Below are 20,749 nucleotides of genomic sequence, written 5' to 3' on the forward strand. Positions count from 1 at the left end.
TCTCTCTCTTTTTAAACTATTGACCAAGAATAGGGTGCCAATCCTATTAAACATAATCAAGTGACACTAAAGCCACACTATAAATCAAAGCTTAAAAAAATTGCCAGCAGTTATATACTCATCACAAAATGCTATGCTGGGACAAGATAAAGTCAATATGGCACTTTGCTCTTATAAAGCAATATTTCAACATGTAGTCTATACCCACAAAGGAGGCCTTTAAGAAGAGCTAAGTACAGCACTTTCATACAGCTCTCCAAACAGAACAACTTCTTCATAAGCCATTATGGGGAAAGGGGGAGGGAGGGGAGATAGAGAACCCTCTCAAACTGCTAATTAGCTGGAACTCTAGTATTTGTCTGCCAATTCAACTAGGAAATAGTACAAAGGGGGGGAAATAGCTACTAAAAATACTTGAAAATATATTCAATGAAACAGGTGACAAAAAAGTACATTTCAAGAACCTAAAGCTTTCTAAACAGCCATTTGGCATCCTTTTCTTCTTTTTCTGCCAGAACTGTTTTTTTAGAATGTGAAATCTTCTTTAAGGTGCGAATTACTACAAAAGTTACATACAAAATATTATGTATCCATCAACTTTAATATTATAAAATATGTAATAGTATTTCCAAAATGGGACAGTTTCTCATTTTCACAAAACAGATTAAGTATAAAGTATAGCTGGCATAGGAGATAGATTTTGCTTTCATTGAAGCAGCTACCCATTTCTAACAAAGGAGCTAAATTATTCTAGCAAAAACAGAAACCATTATGGAAAGAAAGTGTATGGCAAATATGTAATTGTTTCAAAGTTGTATGTGTTTCTCCTTTAAAAACACAAATACTACTTGTTTATTTTTAATTTATGTAGATACTTAAACTATCTTAGAATAATCAAGTAAATCTTGCAACATCTCTATCAATTTCTTAAGGGGTAAGGATCACCATCAATTTGTGATATGAAATTCAGATATGATCTGGATGTTTCCTATAAATGCTCCAGGATAAAATTTTACAGTCTAAGAGTCAAAATGAATTTCAGAGGTCATTCCTAAACAGGAATCCCCAACAAATAAACAACTAGTTTTTTCTGCTAAAGACCTAAATTTCCTTAATTGATAAATGGTCAAAAAATATGAAAAGGCAATTTTCCAAAGAAAAGTTATCAGTAATTATATGCAAAAATGTTTCAAAATTTTAATAATATAAATTCAGGTTAAACCTACTTTGAGGTTTCACCTCACCTGTATAATATTGGCAAAGATGACACCAAAAAAAATGACATTTATTTGTCAAGTTGTGAGACAACAGGCACAGTAATGCAACACTGATGGAGCTGTGGACTTCTCCAGCCATTCTGGAAAGCAATTTAGAACCATGTCAAAAAAGACACTGAACTCTTGGCCTTAGTAGTACTGCTATGAGGCATATACTCTACAGAGATCAAAAGTGAAGAAAAAGACCCGAATGTATGTAAATATTCATAATAGCACTTTTGTTGTAACAACTGGAAGGAAATTAATAGAGTGCTCCTCAATTGGGGAATGAACAAAATAAGATCTATGAATTTAATGGAATATTATTACTTCATAAGTAATGGTAAGAGAAACATTCAGAAAACACTAGGAAGAACTGATGCAGAGTGAAATGAGCAGAACCAGTAGAATAATTTAAACTATTACTACAATGCTATAAAGGAAAATAACCATGAAAGGTTTAAAACAACTATGAACAAGACTCCAGAGGCCTAGTAACCCCAACCCCAACTCTACTTGGTGGGGAGGAGGTAGAATGAAACAAAAACCAATGTGGGATTCATTTTGTTTGCAAAGGAGGGATTTTTGCAGGAGATTGGGGGAAAGAAAGTAGAGGACTTGTGATGATACTAAAAATAAAGAATGTTACATCAATGAAGCATTTTAAAATATACAGAAAAGAGTAAAAGGAAGTTTAGAAAGGGAAAGAAAAAAAGCAGGGTGGTAATGGAACTATGGTGATTTTTTTCAAACCTGTTAAACCTGTAACAGAGATTCACACTGTTTTATATAATATTCTTTTTCTGTTATTCTTTGTAAAAGGAAATATTCCTGTTTTTGAGATTATCAAGTTTATGATAATGCTGTCAATGATTATTAACACGGAATTTACTCAGAGATCTACAAGGAATTTACTCAGAGATCTACAACACTGTGCTGTGTACATAGCACTGGACTGGGAGTCAAGAGACCTCACCTGAAGTCCCATGTGAATTTGTGCTAGATATTTTTCCTCTGAATTCTGTTTCTTTGTCTATAAAATGAGTGGGAAGGAGCTGGTCTAGATTAGCAGTTCTTAAAGTGTGTTCTAGGGACCCCAAAGAGCCTTTCAGGGGATCCACAAAGAACAAAACTATTTCAATAACTAATAATATTAAAATGTTTAGATTTCTAATATGGTAAATAATGATAAGTATAATTCTCATAAATAAAAAAGGTGAGGCATACTAATTTTTAATAGCCTTGAGACAAAAAGTTTAAGAACCACTGGACTTAATGATCTCTAAAACTTAATCCAAGCCTTTCCAGACTTAATCTGACCTAGATTTAAATCCTAGAGCCAACACATTTACTAGTTTAACAAACTTGGGAAAGTAATATCATCTCTGAACCTCAATTTCTTTATCTGCAAAACGGGAGTAATAATATCTGTACTATTTGCTTCAGAGGATTACTGAAGGAAAGCATATAGACAGTAAAGTACTAAATAAATTTGAGATGATATTTTTTAAAGACATAAAATGATGAAAAACTTATCATTCACCTCCTAAGGCATTGCTATTTTTTGTTGTTGTTCAGTTGTTTCATTAGTATCTGATTCTTCATGATTCCACTTGGTGTTTTCTTAGCAAAGATACTGGAGTGGTTTGCCATTTCCTTCTCTAGCTCATTTTATGGATGAGGAAACTGAGGGAAACAGGGTTAGAGCTAGCAAGTGTCTGGGGCTGGATTTGAACTCAGGTTTTCCTGACTCCAGGCCCAACACTATCCACTGTGCCATCTAGCTGCCATTCTATTTTTAGATAGTATTCAAAACTGAAATCTGTCTCAACCTTAGAGAAGGTTACATTAGAGAATGTAACCTATTTATTTATACCCATTGTTCACCTTTCCATTGCCTCTGGGTTACTTATAATCCTAATTCTTCTGAGATTATGGTGCTTCATGATTCAGTCTTATAATATCACTAGAGGATTTTTACATTAAACAGATTGGTCTTTGTAAAAGTGGTCAATTTAGGATTCCTTCAAAAGATGGTACAATTATTATATATCAATTACATTTTTTATTTGAATTTCATAAATTTATGTGAAGAATAAAGCCTAAATATATCCAAAAGTCTACCTTCAGTCTACCCCCCCCCCCCGCAAAAATTGGCATAGAATAGCAATTCCCTGCAAGAAGGCTCTGAGTTTACTTAGGCTAATAGATACAGCTATAGTGGTACATCTGGAAATATGCTGGGGGGCAGTTAGGTGGTGCAGTGGATAAAGCACCAGCCCTGGATTCAGGAGGACCTGAGTTCAAATCTGGCCTCAGCAACTTGACATTTACTATCTGTGTGACCCTGGGCAAGTCATTCAACCCTCATTGTCTTGTGGGGGGAGGGGGAGAAGAAAATATGCTAGAATTGGCATCAAAGGACTTGGATTCCAATACTGGATATGTTATTTCTATCCTTGTGACCTTAGGTAGGTCACTTAAGTTCTTTGTGGCTTAGTTTCCTTTAAAATGCAGAGCCGAGCCAAAATGGTGAAGCAAAGTGAGCATTTTTGCTGAGCTCTCCCAATCCAACCTTCTAAACAAGTTTTTTTAAAAGTGTCAAAATTCCAAAGAACTTATACTGGAAAATTCTATCCACCTCCAGAAAAAGAACTGATGGTGTCTGAATGCAGACTGAAGCATACTTTTTTTTTTCATTTTCTTATTCTTGGGGGGTTTTTGGACTGTGTTTCTTTTGCAATAGAAATGTTTTTCATGACTGCACATATATGACCTATATTCAATGTCCTGCCTTCTCAGGAGGGAAGAAGGAAGGGAAAGAGTAAGAGAACATGAAACTCAAAATTTAAATTAAAAAATAAGAATGCCAAAATTGTTTGTTTACACCTAAGTCATTTAATATGACTTTAACATATATTCTTTATAATGAGAATGTAGAGAAAAAAATAACTAAACACTGCTTAAATCATGTCACCCTGCCATAGCTAATCAATTGCTACATCTTATTAATTCTAGCTCCACTATCCACTCAGAGTCACCATGCAAGTTAGGCCTTCCTCACTTCTCACCTGGAGTATTACAACAGCCTTCTAGTTGGTCTGACTACTCCCAGTCTTTCTCTCTAAATCCATCTTCCATACAACTGACAAAATCAAAAAAGATACTACTCTACTACTACCCTACTACCTTGATTAGATTTTAAAATCTAATCTAAATCTAAAAATCCTTCATAATGACATCAACAGCTAGAGGCAAGTGGCCAGTATTTTTTCCAGTGCATAGACCTTAGGACCCCAAGCTTAGAAACTTCTCAAGGAAGAAATACCTAATGTTCTGGAAGAGAACCACATTAATTCTTGATAGGACATACCACAGAAGTACTTACACAGTATTTCATACTCAATCTGAAATCCCAGGACCCTGAAGTCACAGGCTGGAATGCTTGCAAAAATTAGAAAAGCAATTTGGCAGAGCAGTGACCATGTAAGAAAGACCATGTCCAATTTATCAACAGCAGAGATCATGAAGGAAAGAAACCTTACAACTGTGTTTTGTGTGAATGGGCTGCTCTAGAGACTAGCAGAGAAAGGAGCAATGGAGGCTAGGAAAATGGACACTATCAGACTGTCAGAAGTGATCCGTGATCTTCAGGACAATGGGAGTCTATCTACTTACCTAGCCATGCTTGAAAGGTATGGAAGGAGAGTGCATATGATGATCTGCTGCAGGCAGCAGAAGTCAGAAAAATAAATCTACAAGAGAAAAAAATAACCAGTTTCACAATATCTTCTCATACATGAATCATTAAAGTATGGCAAGAAATTTGTCAACATGTATTTAGTAAGCACTTAGTATGAGCAGGTACTACGTTCTAGGCACTGAGAATATGAAGATAAAAAAGAAACAGTCCCTGATCTAAAGGAGTTTATATACTTTTTGAAGAGAACATGTGCACATATAGGTATATATAGTCTACTCAATAGGTCATAGAAGTCATCAAGTTCACTCTGCGTGGAGATGTCTGTGTGCACCAAAGGAAAGGGTCTAAAAAAAGTTTGAATATCAGAAGACACAATCTTTTCTTTAGCAGAAGAGAAATTAATAATAGCCCAAATGTATACAGAGCTTTAAAGATTGTAAACTTCTTATCCAGACTCAGGGCAGGCGCTCATGGAAATTCTGCTGAGAAATGGAAGAGGCAGAATCTCTCAACCAAGAAAGATAAAAAAATCAAAGGTCTTATGCCAAATCATATCCTGATGCTAGACCATGACCAGGTGGGTGAAACAGAGAAACACAACTACCTTCTGTTCAACTGTGATCTAGATGAACTTAAGAATTCTGAATGCCTTGAAGGACAAATGGAAAATTAGTTTGACAAATGCTAATGTCCACTAAACCAGAGTCAGCAAATAGTCATGTTTGGGTCAGTGGTTGACCCAGAATCCAAAGAACCTGAGACATTCAACAACCATTCCTTGATAATATTCTAGTCACTTCGTGGAAGATATCTGCAATGTATATTTCTAAAGCCAATGCAAGCCTCTGTCACCTGAATGACAAGCACTACATCAATATGATTATTTTAGACCTGGACCAAAAAGAATATAAATCTGTGAGCTAACACCCTAGCACTTGGCACAGTGCCTGGCACATAGTAGGCACTAATAAATGCTACTTGACTGACTAATAAAAAAATTCTAATTGCCCAAGATAGCAACAGATTCTGTTATAATCATAACTGTATCTAAAGCCAAGTGTAACCAACTAAAAATATATGCTTGGAGAATATAAACACCAGAAAGCATAGGAAGACTATGAGCAATATTCTGTTTGTGACAGATCTCTTAACCCAGTATGCACAGGCATACTGGTTAGGAACTAGGAACCAGAAAACTTGCAGTTACTAAGCTAGGGGAGAAGTATTCCTCAGAATATATATTCCCTGCCAAATTCACTCTTATTAAGGCAGAAAATTTGAGGTGCCCAAGGAGATACTAGCTTTGGCAGAGATAAAAAAAATCTTAACACCTAACCACCCTTCTCAAGAAAGATGAGCACAAGCCTGGAATATTGTGATTCCATATCCACCACTTTTTTTTTTAAGATAATGTATTATTTTTCTTTTTCAAGTAACAACTTTTTTAAAAAAATTAATCTGACTCTCACATTACCCACTCCCCACTGAGAAAATTAATTTTTAAAATCCTTCAATATATTTCTGCATAAGTTCAGTCAAATAAATTCCCATATTAGTCATGTCCAAAAATGTATGTCCCTTTTTGTATTTTAAAGTTTATCACCTCTTTGTCAAGAATAAGTGACATGGGGAGCTAGGTGGAACAGTGGATAGAGCACTGGCCCTGGAGTCAGGAGTACCTGAGTTCAAATCCGGCCTCAGACACTTAACACTTACTAGCTGTGTGACCCTGGGCAAGTCACTTAACCCCAGTTGCCTCACTTTAAAAAAAAAAGAGAGAGAAAGAGAAAGTGACATGCTTCATCTCCATTCTTTTTGACTCTTGAACTGATCAAGGTTCTAAAGTCTTTTTGAGTTATTTTTCTCTATACTGTCACCAGTTACTGTTGTCCTGATTCAGCTCTTCTGCATCAGTCCATACTGATCATCCTAGTTGCCTCTGAAATTGTCAATTTCATCATCTCTTACTATACTAAATATTATTCCATATATTTAGACATTCCCCAACAGGACATTCCCTTAATGTCCAATTTGGGGCTACCACCAATATAATCTCTACCACTTAGTTTCTAGTTCCCTTCAAACCTCTGCTCAGGTACCACCTTCTACATGAAGACTTTCTTGATCCTTCCCCCTGGTTATAAGTATTTAGTATATCCTTATTTATATACATGCTGTCTCAAGTAAAAAAACAAATTAAGAACTATTTCATTTTTGTCCCTGTATACTAAGCACCTAACACAGTACTTGACATATAGTAGGTGTTTAATTAATGTTTGGCTGCCCTGCCACACAAGTAGGCACTTATTAATTTTTGTTTCCTGATTGACTGACTGACTGACTGACTGATGTGCAATACTACTGGTGCATGCAATTCTAACAAGGATGCCTTGTATTGATTAATTACATGTGTACTATACTCTGTAGCTGTGACTATGTTAACTACTAAATAATAATGCTAATGGTGTCTGTTCACAGATATTTAAAAGCGTATCCCACATAATTAGTGGAAAATGTTAATTTTTCACTGCAGGGAGATATGGCCCTACCAGCACTCCTAAAATGCTATTTTTTACTTCACTTACTAGTTTCCATCCAATGCAGGAAGCAGATACTAGAAATGACAAGATCTTTAAAAAAATGACAAGATCTATAAGAGGGACACAAGGACTTTTGGAGGTGAAGAAGAAAAAGAAGCATAGACGTGGAGATAGAACCAACTGGCCTATTCCCTCCAGCCATTTACATCTGCTAAGAAACCTTTGGAGTATGAACTATAATCGGACATAGATGATAAATACAGCTAGATGACCCAAGGGACAAGACAGATTAAGAGGCAATGAATGCAGTGGCAGAAGGTATGACAGCATCTGAGATCAGAACCAGGAGGGACTAGGGCTCCTAAGCAAGCTAATTCTACTTACAGAAACCCCCTTGCTATTTGAAAATACATATTTTTAAAGAGTATAAAGGAAATTATTCAAGAAATAAAATTCATTGTTGTTGTTGCTACACTACAACAAAACTCAGAAAGAACCAATGGAAAGAAAAATCCCATTCAAACAAAATGCATAAAATAGTTGGGAATTAACACTAGAAAGACAGGTGTGACAAATGATGCAATTTTTAAAAATACTTGAAACAATTTAGGTATTTCTACTTCATGACTTTTCCCCTATTTTTTGCCATCAAGATTCCTTAGCATTCTAAAGACTTTTCAAATAATGAAAGAAATAAAACATGTGGTTCCACCTATTAGGATCAATGCATCAAATGATACATATGCTTATACACTTCATACTTTTTTGCTGTAAATAAAAAAGAAAGGTTCCTATATTTATGTCTTTAAGGTAATTTCTTTATCTACATTAGCCATTTCCCCTTGAGGTATTGGTACAATTCATCAAATATCTATAAAGCCTTAGAGAGTAAAATAAAATTTTATCTTTGTATGTAAGTTTCCACTATTACACTAATTTTCTTTCAGATTTTCAAAATGTATAGTTTAGTTGTCATAAAAATACACCTTTACTCTCATCCTTACTGCAAAAATGTCCAAGAGATTGTGATGAATAGATTTTACAACTGGTAAGAAATATTTCATCTGGCTCATCCAATGAACTCTAAGACATTGAATTTAATGACATAAATGCTACACAATTGCAATGCATAAAACAGAGAAAGAGTAATTTTATCTGTTTGCAGGAATACAGTGTTAATTCAACATGAGGAAGACTATTAATGTAATTAACTATGCTTATTATATAAATAATTAAAAATACGATTATATCAGTGGGTACAAAAAAAGGCTTTTGACAAAATCCCTATACATATCTATTTCTTTAAAAAAAAACCTCTAGGGGCAGCTAGGTGGCGCAGTGGATAGAGCACCGGCCCTGGAGTCAGGAGTACCTGAGTTCAAATCTGACCTCAGACACTTAACACTTACTAGCTATGTGACCCTGGGCAAGTCACTTAAAACCAATAGCCTCACCAAAAAAAAAAAAAAAAACCTCTAGAAATTTTAGGAATAAATAGACCTTTTCTTAAAACATTAAGAGGTATTAGTCTTATCCAAGGGTAAACATTATATGTAATGGAAAAAAAATTAAAGATCTTTCTAGTAAGAACTGGGCTAAAGCAAGGAGGCCCATTATCACTTCTAACAGTGCTAGAAATGCTAGCTAGAACAAAAAGATATGGAAAATAAATTTAGGGAATAACAACAATAATAACAGCCAACATTTACTATGTGCCAAGCACTGTGCTATATGCTTCACAATTATTATCTCATCTGATCCTCACAATTACCTTAGAGGGTAGGTGCTATCATAATCCCTTTTTTACAGTTGAGAAAACTGAGGCAAACACATTCACAAAGCTAGTAACTAACTGTAAGATCATATCTGAACTCGTGTCTTCTTGACTCTATCCAGTATTCTCCGCTGTTCCACTTGGCAGCTTCACCCAAGAAGGGGAACTGCACTAAGGAGTAGTGTTCTCAGATAGGGAGACCCTCAACGGTATACCAAAAAAGGAGGAAGTTCAGAAACAAGTAATACCGCTGTACTTTTAGACCACCAGAAGCAGAGTGGGGTATCAGTTCTAGCACCTAGGCCAGTTTACAGAGGAATAACTAGGGCAGGAATCCCAGACCAAAAGGAAATCTACCATTTTAAAACTGAGCCAACAAAACTTTCCAGCAGGCTGACAGGGCTGAGTCCAGTAGCATTCTACTGTTATTCAGACCCAAACCCAGGTCAGGAATTTGAAGAACTCTGACCAGTGGGGCAGGAATCAGACTCTGCCCAGGATAAGACCATTCTGGGAGTACTGAAAGCTGGTAGTTACCCAGTCGATCCCTGAGATACCGAAATAACACAATAAAGCAGTAGCAGGACCAGCCCATACATTCCCTCCAGAAGTACAACAGAGCCCAGCCTTAGCATCAAAGTTAGGAAGTGCCGGGAAGAATGAGCAAACAAACAAGAATGCTACCATACGGATCTAATGTAGTGGCAGGAGGGTTCAAGACAAAAACCTAAAAGAGAATGACTCAACAGAATCATAGCTTGGGTACAAACTCAACTAGAATATGAAGCAAGTGTTTTTAAAAGTTTTAACACATCTTAATGAATGAAAGGAGGGAACTTTAGGGGGGAAAAAACTAGAAGAAATGGAAAGAGAATTAACAGTTTGACACAAGAGTTATAGATCTTTGCTCAAGCATGAAACTCTTAAAAATTAGACAAACCAAACAGAAGTCAATGACTCCATGAGACAATGGAAAATATTAAAATGTCAAAAGACCGAAAAAATAGAAGAAAATTGAAGGTATCTCATAACAAAAACAACTGACCTGGAAAACAGATTAAGAAGGAAAAAAGAAAAGAAGAATCAATGGACTATCTGAATATTATAACAACAAAACAAAACAAAAAAAGTCTAAGTACCTTATTTCATGAAATCTTAAAGAAAGCTGCCTGTAGGGGGCAGCTAGATGGCACAGTGGTTAAAGCACCAGCCCTGGATTCAGGCGTACCTGAGTTCAAATCCGGCCTCAGACACTTAACACTTACTAGCTGTGTGACCCTGGGCAAGTCACTTAACCCCCATTGCCCCGCCAAAAAAAAAAAAAGAAGAAGAAGAAGAAGAAAGCTGCCCGGATCTCTCAACAAGAGGGCAAAGAAAGAATAGAAAGAATCCACTGGTTACCTCTTGCCAAAAAAACCCACAAAAAACAAAAACTCCCAGGAACGTCACAGCCAAAATCTAGAGCTTTCAGGTCAAAGAAAAATGACTACGAGCAGCCGTAAAGGATATGGACTTATAGCCTAGAATAACCCTGCAAAAGTAAGTATAATATAACAGAAGGTGAAAAGGACTTTTACTGAAATAGTACATAAACATACATGTGTTAAATGCCTGCTGTATGCCAGGCACTGTGCTAAACTCTAGGGATACAAAAAGAAGCAAAAGACAGTCCTTGCCCTGCCTTCAAGGCACTCACAATCCATTGAGGGAAATAATACATAAATGATTATGCAAAAACAACCTATATACGGGATAAATAGAAAATAATTAACAATGGGAAGGCACTAGAATTAAGAGGGACTAGGGAAAGGTTTCCTTTACAAGGTAAGATTTTAGCTGGGACTTGAAGGAAGCCAGGGAAGTCAGGAGGCAGAGATGAGGAGGGAGAGCATTTGAGTCATCAGAACCAAGTAAGGGGGGCAGCTAGATGGTGCAGTGGATAGAGCACCAGCCCTGGAGTCAGGAGTACCTGAGTTCAAATCCGGCCTCAGACACTTAACATTTACTAGCTGTGTGACCCTGGGCAAGTCACTTAACCCCAATTGCCTCACTAAAAAAAAAAAAAAAAAGAAAAGAAAGAAAGAACCAAGTAAGGAGGTCATTGTCACTAGATCAAAGAGTACATAGTGGGGTGTATAAGGCATAAGACGACTGGAAAGGAAGAGAGGGGTGGCTAGTTTATGAAGGACTTTGAATACTGAACAGAGGATTTTGCATTTGATCAGGGAAGTGACATGGAGCCACTGGCGTTTAATAAGTGGAAGGGTGGCAGGGTCAGACCTGCCCTTTAGGAAAAGGAGAAGTGTTTGTCTTGGCAAAAAGGGTCGGTCGCTTCATCATATGAGACAAGAATGAAGGAAGAGATGGTGGCAAAAGGCATATGGCATAAGGATGAGATGAGATTAGGAGAGAAATGGGACTGGTCTCAAATTTTTTCAACAAAATGAAGCAACGTTCTCAGCTGAGAGAGTAGGGGGTAGAGAGAGCCACAGAAGGTTCGATGAGGAACAAAAGCAGTCTGGCAGAGCCAGTACAGTGAGTGGGATAGTGAGTTAATTAGAGAGGTATAAAAGGATTGCCTAGTAGCAGTGAAGGCTCAGTTTAGATTATGTAACACAAATTTGTAGTGGATCCAGGAGAATAGTTGCATGATTTTCTCCACCTTCATTCAACAGCATGTGAGGAGGAGTGAAGACAGCAGATGGTGGGAATGAGCTAATGTTGAGGTTTGGCTGGACACAATAATCGGCAATTTGATAAGAGGGCAAGGAATTTAAGAGAAGAGGACAATGTAGAGCTGAACCAGTTCATAAAGAGGTCCATATGGGGAAAAGAAGAGAATATGGCTAGTATAGCAGTAATGACCTGGGAAAGAACTGAAGGGCTAAGGGATTCAAGGTCATGGTATGGACAAAGAGCAGGGTTTGGTATTAGAAAGCAGAAGGAGAAGTAGAAAACCAACAGACTCTGAACAGATAAGTGAATTTCAGAGCTCATAAACACAGAGGTGGTACATTTGTGAGTAATGGCAAGATCAAGGATATGACCACCTTTGTGTATCAATTAGGGTAGAAGAGTAGGTCATGGAAAATGAGTAGGCTGAGGAACTTGGAAGACTAAGGTATGGATCAATATGTATATTGAAGTCTTCTAGTATGAAGATAGCAGTTGGGGAGGAGAAAAAGATTGTAAGCTGAGTACTGAAATCAATGAGGAAGAAAGGGGAGTGTCCTGGGGGTAATATGTCCTGGCAGACAATAGCTACTAGGATCTTGACTGAGTACATATGAATTGTTTGAACCTCAAAGGAAGATGTGTTACTGAACAACTGTAGGAAGGAGAGAATCTGGAAGTGACAATGGGGTGAAAGGAGGAGTCCGATTCCTCCACCTCAACACATGAGTCAAGAGGAACAAGTAAAAGAGCAGGCACTGCTGGAAAGAGCGGCAAGGAAGGTACTGTCTTCAGGGGGGGTCAAGTTTCAATGAGAGACAGAAGATGGATGGAGTAGAAAAGGAGATTTAAAATAAAAGCAAGTCTGCTGCCTTTAGAGCAGGCATTCCAGAAGGAAGGCAGAGTGGAAGGGTAATGTTTGAGATCTGAGGGAACACATTTGAATAGGGATCACAGGATGATAGAGAATGGGGTCTGGACGACCTACAGGGGTTCAGAATCACTGCGATGTGGAGACTATGACCAGGTGGGATTGTGTTCATTATTAAATGAAATATTTAAGCTTGATGTCAACATTTAGAGCTGTTCTAAAGTGGAAGGGTTACCTCAAGGACTGATTGGCTTCTCCTCCTTGGAGGCATTCAAGGTGAGGTTGGAAGACGTGTTAAATAGGCTATAGTGGGAATTCCTGTCACACTTGGATTGAAATAGATGGTCATTGAGATCCCTTCTAACTCTAAAAATCTGAGAGCACCTGCACAGACATCTGCCCTTTTATAACAAAGAGTGAAAAAGATGTGGGGGAAAAAAGCAATTCAGTAAAATCAATCAACAAGCATTTATTACATGCCTACTATGTGTCAGGAAGTGTACTACGTTGTTTTTCATTTTGTGCATTACTAGAGTCATTGTGTATAATGCCTTCCCAGTTTTGCTTACTAATTTACTTTACAACAGTTCATATAAATCTTTCCATCCCTCCTTGTAGCCTTCACATTCATCATTTTCTTAAGATGAAGTGACATTTCATCACATTCAAGTACTACAACTGGTTTGGTTATTCCCCAATCAATGGGCATTTCCTATGTTGTCGAGTCATTGCTACAACAACAAAAAAGTGCTACTAAAAAGCACTTATATATTTTAGTGCATGTTGAACTTTTTGTCTTTCCTTTACCTCCCTGAAGTATATATACATAGCAGTGAAATCTCTGGGTGAAAGGGTATAGATATGCTAGTTACATTAGTTATTCCTTTGAAATGGTCTGTAATTACATTTATATGTCTTTAGCATGCCTCAGTAACTGGCTCACTGATATCTCCTTTATTCCCAAGGTCACAGGAAAAGAAGATCACAGATACGTGACTTGAAAGTACCTCAGAGACCGTCTGAACCAAAGCTCCGATTTTTCGGATGAGGGAACCAAGGCCCAAGAAGATTAACTTACCTGTCTAAGGTCCCAGCTCCTCTAATTCCAGAACCGGTGTTCTTTCTACTTTCTAGCTATTTTAAAAAGCATTTCCCTTTCTCTTGTTTTCTGTATATTACTATACAGAAATGCTGTTCATTTTGAGGATTTATTTTATATCCTGCTACATTACTGAATCAATTGTCTCAACATAAGATTACTTTCCATAAACATATTTTTGTACAATGATAGTACTAGCTGGCATTTATGTGGCACTTTTAAGGTTTGTAGAGGGCTTTATGTACATTATCTCATTTGATTACCACAATAGATTATCACAATAGGTACTACTACTATCCCAGTTTTACAAGTGAGGAAACTGAGGCTAAGAGTGGTTATATCATTTACCCATGATCATGAGCTATTAATGTTAGGTACAGGATTTGAACCCAGGTCACTTCTGGCTACAAGTCCATCACTCTTTTCCTATGTCATAGCCAGCAGCAATATGAAGGACAGAATGGAAAGAGGATAAACAGAAAGAAGGACCCCCCCCCCCAAAAAAAACCCCTATTTAGGAAGACTGTATAAAAATGCAGACAAGAAGCTGATAAAAGCTAAAACTAGGATGATAGCAGTGAAAGGAAAGAGGGGTAGTCACAATACTGGGCAACTAAAAACAAACACAAAAGGTAAAATTTAAAGATTATTTCAAGGCTGAGGAAATTAGTGTCATTAACAGAAACAGAAAGTCAAGGAAAGAGAGATTTGAAAGGGAAATGAACATTTTCATTTTTGACAAGTTGAGTTAAAGGTGATCAAAGGTACATGTAGAGGTATTCAGCAGATAGTTACAGAAAGAGGACTAGGAAAAGGTAGAAGTAAAAATATATGCATGTGAGTCTTTCTTTGCATAAGGGTGATAAATGGAGTCACAGGAATGGATGAAACCCCCACAGAAAAAAATGTAGCAAGAAGACAAGGAAGGCCAGAACCCTGGGTAGTGCCCATGCTTAAGGGATGAAAAAAGAATGAGGAGTCATCAGAAAGAAGAACCAGTCAAAGAGGCAGGACAAGAACCATGATTGTGGATTAGAAACTAGGGGAAGAAAGAATATATTGAGGAATAAGTGGTCAATGCCAAATATCACAGAAAGGTCAAGGAAATGAAGATTGAAACAAAGGCCAATGGACTTAACTATCATTTATCAAAAACTTCTATATTATTATTTATACATTTTCCAGTTTATTTTAGAACTTAATCTTGTTTTTAAAATACTACTCACTGAAAAATATAAAATAATAATAATAGCATGTAAATGGCCCTTCATGTAGGCTAGTTCATTTGATCCTCACAACAGCCCTGGGAGATAAATACTACTATTATCACCATTTTGCAGATGAGAAAACTGAAGCACAGAAAATAAAAAGGACTTACCCAGGGTCAGTGTCCTTAGGAAATTTTGAAGCTAAGTTTACCTGACTCTAGGGGGCAGCTAGGTGTTGCAGAGGATATTATGCCAGACTGGAGTTAGAAGACATGTTCTGGAGCTCAAATTCAGCCTAAAACATTTAGTAAGCGGTGTGACTCTAGGCAAGTCACTTAACCCTATTTGCCTGAGTTTCCTCATCTATAAAATGAGCTTGAGAAGGAAATGGCAAACTGCTCCAGTATCTTTGTCCAAAAAGGGGGGGGGGGGATCCCACAAAGAGTTGGATACAACTGAACCGAATGAATAACTTCTTAACTCTGGGTTCTGTATTCTAACCATTCTACCATCTAGCAGCAGCCAAAACCCAGAACTTACTTTTTAAAAAATATTTTATTGATGCTCTTTTGGGGAGGGGGGGGGGGCAATGAGGGTTAAGTGACTTGCCCAGGGTCACACAGCTAGTAAGTGTCAAGTGTCTGAGGCCACATTTGAACTCAGGTCCTCCTGAATCCAGGGATGGTTCTTTATCCATTGTGCCACCTACCTGCCCAATAACTTACTTTTTTTTTTTTAGTGAGGCAATTGGGGTTAAGTGACTTGCCCAGGGTCACACAGCTAGTATGTGTTAAGTGTCTGAGGCCAGATTTGAAGTCAGGTATTCCTGAATCCAGGGCCGGTGCTTTATCCACTGCGCCACCTAGCCGCCCCCAATAACTTACTTTTAACAATAATTTAGAGTATCAGATTCCTGATATTGCATAAAATGACTTTTTAGAATTACCTAATTTTACTAAAATCCTTTGTCAATTTCACAAATTATTCAAATATAACGAGTTGATAATTACTAGCATTAATTATTTGCAGAAGAGACAATTTCTTAACATAAATAATAAGGATACAGTTTTAACTATTGGATTCTTCAAAAACTCACTGAAGCCCCAATTCTGGGAAGCAAGGCAGATTCTTTCTTAGAAAGTTATCAAAAACACCACAGAACACATCAGCTGACAGCAGGTGACACATATGAGAACTCTTACCACCAACAGTTCTCCCTGAAAAGCCTAATTCATCTCCTTCAAAAGGCTCTTGGGCACAATACCACATCTGCTCTACCTTATAAATTGTACAATTATTGTTAAATATATCCTTCATCTCTAAGTTAACACATGATGTTAAGCCACCCAAAACAGAACTATACCAAGATTAAGTCCTTATATTTAAGAGCAGTGCTTCGCTTTCTTAGTATAGTGAGTCAGAAAATAATGTCTTATGAAAGTCTCTTGAAAAATGTCTCAGAAAATGTCTCATGAAAAAAATGTTTCACGAAAAAAAGTCTATGACATTTAGAAGTAATGAAACTAAGGGACTACAAGCAACTTTGTTCCTCTTTTATCTAAAGCTGTAGGGTCTTTCTATCATCTACCCCTAGCAGTAAAGCTTTTTTAAAAAAAAATTCAAGTGATTATTAAGACAACCACTAAATATAACAGAACTTTCTTTTTTAAAAAATAAACTGTTATGAATATCTTTTGTTCCTATATAATCTAAATTTCTCTCAATATCCTTCCCTCTACTGCCTCCCAGTAAGTGACCCAAAGAATATTTTTAAAAAAGGAAAGAAGAGGAAGAAAAAATGTAATAAAACATATCAAAACAGAAAAAATCTGAACATATAAGCAATGTTCCATACTCAGGGACCTCTGCAACAAATAGGAAGAGATGTCTTCTCATATCTATTAATTGGGACCACGTTGGTTCACTGCAATTTGCAACATTTACCTTTCATTTTGTTGTTGTTGTTGTTTCCATTTATACTGTTGTAGTCATGGTGCATGTTGTTACCTTGGTTCTGTGCTTACTTTGTTCTATATAGCTTTCCATGAAGGGTTTCCATGTAGGAAGATAGTTAGTAGATGTATCAATCAATACAACCATTTTGGAAAGCAAATTAGAATTGTGCTAATAATGAAACTTAAAAAAAAATCTATGCAAATTGACCCAGAGATTCTACTTCTAGGATACACCTCATTGATAAGAAGAAAGTTCACATATACAACAAAATATTTATGGTGGCACTCTTTGTAGTAGGAAAAATGGAAATAAACTAGATATTACCAACTGAGGGATAGTTAACAAAAGTATCGTGTATGAATGTACTGGAATATTACTATGCTATATGAAATGATAAATATAATAAATACAGAGAACATAAGACTTTCTAATATAGAAACCAGACTGATTAATATTTAAAGAGACAAGGGGAAGCTAGGTGGCACAGTGAATAAAGCACCGGCCCTGGATTCAGGAGGACCTGAGTTCAAATCCAGCCTCGTACACTTGACACTTACTAGCTGTATGACCCTGGTCAAGTCACTTAACCCTTACAGCCCTGCAAAAATAAATAAACAAATATTTGAAGAGACAAAATTAAGAAAATTTCAAGAACTATCAACAACTTAATTCTCATCTCCAAAACATGCCAAATTTGCAAATGATACCCAACAGCCAGGAGAATTATTAACTCATTCACAACAGTACTACAACAAAATTGATAACTATAGACTTTTGCTGTGAGGATAAAGAAACAGCCTCTCACAAAGGAATTTTTAAAGAGTTTCATAATCTATGCTTGCAAGGTTTATTCAAAAACAAGTTCATTCAAACAATGGCATCAAGGCACAGACCTACCCTCCTAATCTTACCTACATTTTATCTGGCTTTTACTCTACAAATGTGACTTTCCTTAAGAAAACCCAATATCCCAAAATGCAAACTGACCAAAGAGCTAAGTTAACATACAATCATTTGCTTTTTTACAAAGGGGACTTAGCAGTTAAGTTTTTAATAAATGAAAATTTTAAAATGTAACTACTCTAGTGTTCTAAGTGTCATTTTTATGGTTAAACTATTTCTATAGGAATGAAAAGGGTGATATCAGTGGTTCAGTGAATTCAAAATTTCCCAATCATTAATGCTTTAAAGTAATTTTTATTTAAACTCAAAGCAACAACCATGAGGTTCATGAGTTTTTATCTGGCATGTTACTGTACAAATACAATGACACTCTGTAGTAATAGCCATCGGCTTAACTATTTTTAATTAATTCAAAAACCTTTTAAAACCACATATAATACTACAGAATAAGCAACCAATTGTTGAGCTATGTACAAAATAACATGCTAAATTTTGAGCAATCCAGCCAAACATAAGACACACTTCTCAGAATACTAGTTACAAAAGCAGATCAATCATTTAGTAAGGTGACATTTCTCAGTTATCTCATGTCTGAGTTCTCTAATAAACTTTACAAAGAATAATTTTCACCTATTACAAAAAAGACTAGACGACAAGCAACACATGCAAAGTCATGCTGTAAGACTACATGAATAATTACCACAATTTAACAGAACCAATTTTAAATCCCATTTGTATGTATGGATGCACACAAGAGAGACAGACACACAGACAAACTTTTCCCAAAAGGAATTTACCTTCTATCAGAGGGAATAACATAAACACAAATAAGAATATACAAAGTACATGCAAATTTATAAAGTAATTTCATGGGAATAGCATTATCAAGTGGAGGGGTCAAACAAAGTCTTATGTAGGAAGTTGGCTTGAGATATGTTCTGCAGGACACTGAGAATTCTAAAAAGGGGAAATAAGAATGGAGTACGTTCCAGTGTTGAGGAAATACAGAAAGATAGACAGACATGTATATGCATGTATGTATGCAAAGGCATGGAGAAAAGAGATGGAATGTCAAGTGTAAAGAACTGCAAAAAGACAAGTGTGGTTGGACCGCAGAACACATGAGGGAAAGTAATGTTTAATAAACCAGGAAAATGTAGTTTGCAGCAACATTATGAAAGGCTTTAAATGCTAAAAAGAGAGCTTGTATTTGATCCTAGAGGCAAGAGTTTCTTGAAAAGGGGAATGGCATGATAAGAGCTATGGTAGAGCACTATCACTGGCAGCTAGGAAGAGCTCAGTGCCTGGCACAAAACTGCTACTTAATTAACTGATTTGGGGGTAGGGATTGGAGAGGAAGAGAGACTGAAGGCAGGGAAAATACTCAGTAAGCTAGAGCCTCAACTGTGCAGACATAAACTCCTCCCAACTTATCTCTGTCAATGGCACTAGCACCCTCCCAGGCTTGAAAAGTCATCTTTGTTATTCTCTCTCCTCTCATACACTTCTCATCTAATGAGTTTATAAGTTTTTATATTCTATTCCACCATTTCTCACTTTTCTCCCCTGTTCACACAACATTGCCACTGGTCTAGTTCAAGTTTTAAATAACTCTTACCTGAACAACTCTAACAGTTTAACAGGTTCCCTTGTTTCCATTCTCTCTTCTAAAACCTATCCCTTGTAAAGCTGTTAAAATAATCGTCCTATTGCAAAAGTCTTACCATATTGCTTCCCTAAATAAATACATAGTTAGGTCCCCACTGCTTCCATCAAACACAAATTCCTCAAGCTAGTATTTACAGCCCTCCAAAATTTGGCTCTGAGCAACCTTATATCTTATTTCATATTACTTATCCTTCATGCACTCTGAAAGAGTTGGCATGCTAGCTCCAACTTCCATATAAGCTATTTCCCCCATACCCTGAATGAGCTCCTTCATTATCCTGTCAAAAATGTCTCTCCTTTCAAAATTCAGTTCAGATGTTACCTGCCCTATGTGAAATCTTCTTTGAGTGACCCTGAAAGTCTTCAATGCTTTCTCAAACTTTCCTGGACAATACCGGTTTTCTCATTTACTCTAATACACTCTACCTATGCACCAGTTATTTGTATATGTGTATCCCTTTCATTCCCATTCTCAGTAGGCTTTTAGCTCCATAAAACAAGAGACTACATAATTCAGTATCTTTTTTCCCTGTCTTCACCTCAATTTGTAGCTTTCCCAAAATGTTAACAAATTTCAAAGTTAAATTCTCTAACCAAATGAATCTGACTAGTGAGCATATATTGGTTTCTTTCTGGATAATCAACTGATTTCTAGAGGATCTTCTCTTCTATCTCTACTTAGCAAACCTCTTTTGGTCTGTGAAGAATAGTAAACAAGTCCTAGCTATTTATTCCTTCATATTAAACACATTATATTCTTTGCAGGTGGGAGGATGTTAAGACATGAGTATATGAACTATGAAGTGCAAAAATAATCTTAATTTAGCTAAAGGAATTTGGGATGTTAAGTCTAGAGAAAGGAAAGAGGGCATGCTGCTTTCAAGTACTTTGCCAGCTATCACCTGGAAGAGGCTTTATTTGTTCAGCTTGGTCCCAAAAGGCAAAACTAGAAGCAATGGGGAAAAGTTTCCAGGAAGATTTATGTAAAATGTAATGGAAAACATCCACGATTACTTGTTCAGGCTGTTGTAAGGAGAATACCTATCCAGGTATGGGTCATGCTGCATAAATGCAATAGTCCCTTTTATAGACTCAGCA

The 20,749-nt window shown here is 36.6% G+C and overlaps 1 protein-coding gene across 4 annotated transcripts in view; it reads right to left on the minus strand.

Annotated features, from left to right (window-relative positions):
- SFMBT1 (Scm like with four mbt domains 1) overlaps nucleotides 1–20,749 on the minus strand; it is a 182,305-nt gene that overhangs the window by 121,246 nt on the left and 40,310 nt on the right. Inside the window, exon 2 of one of the 4 annotated variants that reach the window (XM_043985604.1) lies at nucleotides 4,935–5,011. The exons of the other annotated variants lie outside the window; for them this stretch is intronic. The gene's annotated coding sequence lies outside the window, so the exon portion shown is untranslated. The remainder of the gene's footprint in view (nucleotides 1–4,934; nucleotides 5,012–20,749) is intronic. 4 annotated transcript variants of the gene reach the window in all.

Source organism: Dromiciops gliroides, chromosome 1, assembly GCF_019393635.1.
Source record: "Dromiciops gliroides isolate mDroGli1 chromosome 1, mDroGli1.pri, whole genome shotgun sequence".
In the NCBI taxonomy this organism is placed as follows: Eukaryota; Metazoa; Chordata; class Mammalia; order Microbiotheria; family Microbiotheriidae; genus Dromiciops; species Dromiciops gliroides.